This window comes from Suricata suricatta, chromosome 12 (genome assembly GCF_006229205.1).
Source record: "Suricata suricatta isolate VVHF042 chromosome 12, meerkat_22Aug2017_6uvM2_HiC, whole genome shotgun sequence".
In the NCBI taxonomy this organism is placed as follows: domain Eukaryota; kingdom Metazoa; phylum Chordata; class Mammalia; order Carnivora; family Herpestidae; genus Suricata; species Suricata suricatta.
In genome coordinates this window covers 48,588,982-48,593,564 of record NC_043711.1, presented here as the reverse complement: position 1 = coordinate 48,593,564, position 4,583 = coordinate 48,588,982, and the positions used below count along the sequence as shown (strand labels likewise).

Below are 4,583 nucleotides of genomic sequence, written 5' to 3'. Positions count from 1 at the left end.
TGAGGAACCTCCACACTGTTTTCCAGAGAGGCTGCACCAGTTAACATTCCCACCAACAGTGCAGGAGGGTGCCCGTCTCTCCACACCCTCGCCAGCATCTATAGTCTCTTGATTTTAGAATGTATTTCTTATGTTTTAAAAAGTGTGTCAGTTGTTGGTTTCATTTTTTTATAAGATTTTGAGATTACAAATAACCTAATTTTTTTAAATTTCAGGAATAGAATTTAGTGATTCATCACTTACATATAATACCCAGGCATCATCCGAAAAAGTGTCCTCCTGAATGCCCCTTGCTCTTTTAGCCCATCCCACCCAACACCCCACCAATGACCCTCTGTTTGTTCTCCGGGATTAAGAGTCTCTTAGGATTTGTCTCCCTCTCTGTTTTTATATTATTTTTGCTTCCCTTACATTCATGTGTTTTATTTCTTAAATTCCACATATGAGTGAAATCATGTGATATTTGTCCTTTTCTGACTTATTTAACTTAGCATAATACACTATAGTTTCATCTACGTTACTGCAAGTGGCCAGATTTCATTCTTTCTGAAAGATGAGTAATATTCCACTGTGTGTGTGTGTGTGTGTGTGTGTGTGTGTGTGTGTGTGTTTATTCTTTATCCATTCATTAGTCAATAGACAGTTGGGCTCTTTTCATGCTTTAGCTATTTTGATAGTGCTGCTATAAAGGGTGGGGTCATGTTCCCCTTTGAATCAGCAGTCCTGTACCCTTTGGATAAATAACTAGTAGTGAATTTCTGGGTCACAGCGTAGTTATATTTTTAGTTTTTTTGAGGAACCTTCCTATCTTTTACTATGCAGGGTTTGCATACTATGCACCAGTTTGCATTCCCACCAGCAGTACAAAAGGATTTGTCTTTCTCTGCACCTTCACCAACGTCTGTTGTTGCCTGAGTTGTTAATTTTATCTGTTCTGATAGGTGTGAGGGAGTATCTCATTGTGGTTTTGATTTGTATTTCCCTCATGATGAGTCATGTTGAGCATCTTTTCATGTGTCTATTAGACATCTGGATGTCTTCTTTGAAAACCAATCTTTCATGTCTTTTGCCCATTTCTTCACTGGATTATTTGCTCTTTAGGTGTTGAGTTTGATAAGTTCTTTATAGATTTTGGATACTAATCTTTTATCAGATATGTTCTTTGGAAATACCTTCTCCCAGCCGATTGGTTGCCTTTTAGTTTTGCTGAGTGTTTCCTCTGCTGTGCAGAAGATTTTTATCCTGATGAGGTCCCAAGAGTTCATTTTTGCTTTCGTTTCCCTTGCCTTGGAGACATGACAAGTAAGAAGTTGATGCAGCCAAAGTCAAAGACGTTTTTGCCTGCTTTCTCCTCTAGGATTTTGGGGGCTTCCCACCTTATGTTTAGATCTGTCATCCATCTTGAGTTTACTTTTGTATAAGGTGTAAGAAAGTGGTCCTTGTTCATTCTTCTGCATGTCACTGTCCAGTTTTCCCAGTACCATTTGCTGAAGGGACTGTCTTTTCTATTACATATTCTTTATTGCTTTGTCAAAAATTTGTTGGCCATAGGTTTGTGGGTCCATTTCTGGGTTCTCTATTCTGTTCCCTTGATCTAAGCATTTGATATTCTGCCAGTACCATTACTGTCTTGATGATTACAATTTTGTAACGCAGCTTGAAGTCTGGAATTGTGATGCCTCCAGCCTTGGTTTTCTTTTTCAGGATTACTTTGGCTATTCGGGTTCTTTTCCGATTCCATACAAATTTTAGGATTGTTTGTTCTAGCTCTGTGAAGAATGCTGGTGTTATTTTTTATAGGGATTGCATTTAATATGTCGATTGGTTTAGGTAGTACTGACATTTTAACAATATCTGTTCTTTCTATCCATGAGCATGGACTGTTTTTCCGTTTTTCTCTGTCTTCTTCAATTTCTTTCTTACGCTTTCTATAGTTTTCAATTTAGAGATTTTTTCACCCCTTTGGTTAGGTTTATCCCTACAGGTTTTATGGTGTTTGGTGCAATCATAAATGAGATACATTCCTTGATTCCTCTTTCTGCTGCTTCATTATTGGTTTATAAAAATGCAACTTATTTCTGTATGATGATTTTGTGTCCTGTGACTTGGCTGAATTCACGTATAAGTTTTGGCAGTTTTTGTAGAAGTTTTTGGGTTTTCCACAGAGTATCATGTCATCTATAAACAGTGAAGATTTTACTTCTTCCTTACTTATTTGGATGCTTTTTATTTCTTTATATTGTCTTATTGCTGAGGCTAGGATCTCCAATACTATGTTGTATAATAGTGGTGAGAATGGAGATCCTCACTGTATTTCGGACCTTAGGAGGAAAGCTCTCCATTTTTGACCATTGAGGATAATATTAGCTGTGGGTCTTCATTTTATGGCCTTCATGATCTTGAGGTATGATCCTTCTATCACTCTTGAGGGTTTTATCAAGAAAGGATGCTGTATTTTGTCAAATGCTTTTACTACTTCTATTGAGAGGACCATGTGGTTCATATCCTTTTATGAATGTGATGCATCAATTTGATTAATTAGTGGATATTGATCAGCTGTGTATCCTAGGAATAAATCCCACTTGAATGTGGTGAATAATTCTTTTAATGTATTGCTTGATCCTTTTGGCTAGTATCTTGTTGAGAATTTTTGCATCAAGTTCATCAGGTTTTCCCAGATAAACAAAAATTGAGACAATTCATCACCACCAAACCAGCCCTACAAGAAATCCTAAGAGGGGCTCTATGAGGGAAATGTTGCAAGGAATACAAGGTACCAGAGACACCACTACAAGCATGAGTCCTACAGAGAACACAAGGAATCTAAACCCATATTTTTCAATAACACTAAATGTGAATGGACTGAATGCTCCAATCAAATGACACAGGGTAGCAGAATGGAGAAAAAAACAAAATCCATCTATTTCCTGTCTACAAGAGACTCATTTTAGACCTGAAGACAACTTCAGATTGAAAGTAAGGGGATGGAGAAATATCTATCATGTGACTGGTAGTCAAAATAAAACTGGAGTAGCTATACTTATATTGGACAAACTGGACTTTAAAGTAAAGGCAGTAACAAAAGATGAAGAAGGACATTATATAATAATTACAGGGTCTCTCCATCAAAAGATCTAACAATTATAAACATCTATGTGCTGAATTCAGGAATACCCAAATACATAAAACAATTAGTCACAAACAGAAACAATCTTATTCATAAGAATGTGCACTTAAAGTAATGGATAGATCAACCAGATAGAAAAATCACTAAAGAAACAATGGACCTGAATGACACATTGGAACAGGTGGAATTGATAGATATATTTAGAACTCTGCATCCTGATGCTAGGGAATTCACTTTCTTCTCAAGTGTACATGGCACATTCTCCAAGATAGATCACATACTGGGTCATAAAGCAACCCTCCATAAATATAAAAGAATTGAGATCATACCATGCACACTTTCAGATCACAATGCTATGAAACTTGAAATCAATCACAGAAAAAAGTCTGGAAAACCTCCAAAAACATGGAGGTTAAAAACCACCCTACTAAAGAATGATTGGGCCAATCAGCCAATTAGAGAAGAAATTTAAAAAATATATGGAAATAAATGAAAATGAAAATACAACAATCCAAACTCTATGGGATGCAGCAAAGGCAGTCCTAAGAGGAAAGTTCATTGCAATCCAGGCCTATTTCAAGAAACCAGAAAAAGCACAAATTCAAAATTTAACAGAGGACCTAAAGGAATTAGAAAGGGGAGCAGCAAGAGCACCCCAAACCCAGAAGAAGAAGAAAAATAATAAAGATCAGGGAAGAAATAAGCAATATAGAATCCAAAAAAAACAGTTGAGCAGATCAATGAAACCAAGAGTTGGTTTTTTGAAAAAATAAACAAAACTGATAAACCTCTAGCCAGGTTCCTCAGAAAAAAAATAGAACACCCAAATAGACAAAATCATGAATGAAAATGGATCTGTTACAACCAATCCTTCAGAAATACAAGCAATCGTCAGGAATACTATGAAAAAGTATATGCCAACAAACTGGACAACCTAGAAGAAATGGAGAAATTCCTAAACACATATGCACTACCAAAATTCAAACGGGAAGAGATAGAAAATCTCAACAGACCCATAACCAGTGAAGAAATCAAATCAGTTATCAAAAATCTCCCAACGAATAAGAGCCCAGGGCCAGATGGCTTCCCAGGGGAATTCTACCAGACATTTAAAGTAGAGCTAATACCCATTCTTCTCAAGCTATACCAAAAAATAGAAATAGAAGGAAAACTTCTGAACTCATTCTATGCAGCCAGCATCACTTTGATTCCCAAGCCAGACAGAGACCCAACAAAAAATGAGAACTATAGGCCAATATCTTTAATGAATACAGATGAAAAGTACTCAACAAGATACTAGCAAATCGAATTCAACAGCATATTAAAAGAATTATCCATCATGATCAAGTGGGATTAATTCCTGGGTTATAGGGCTGGTTGAATATTTGCAAATCCATCAATGTGACACATCACATTAACAAAAGAAAAGGTAGAAACCACAGATCCTGTTGATAAA

General features: G+C 36.4%; 1 long non-coding RNA gene across 1 annotated transcript in view; it reads right to left on the bottom strand.

Moving 5' to 3' along the window:
* LOC115273415 overlaps positions 1–4,583 on the bottom strand; it is a 7,085-nt gene that overhangs the window by 1,329 nt on the left and 1,173 nt on the right. The gene's annotated exons all lie outside the window — the stretch shown is intronic.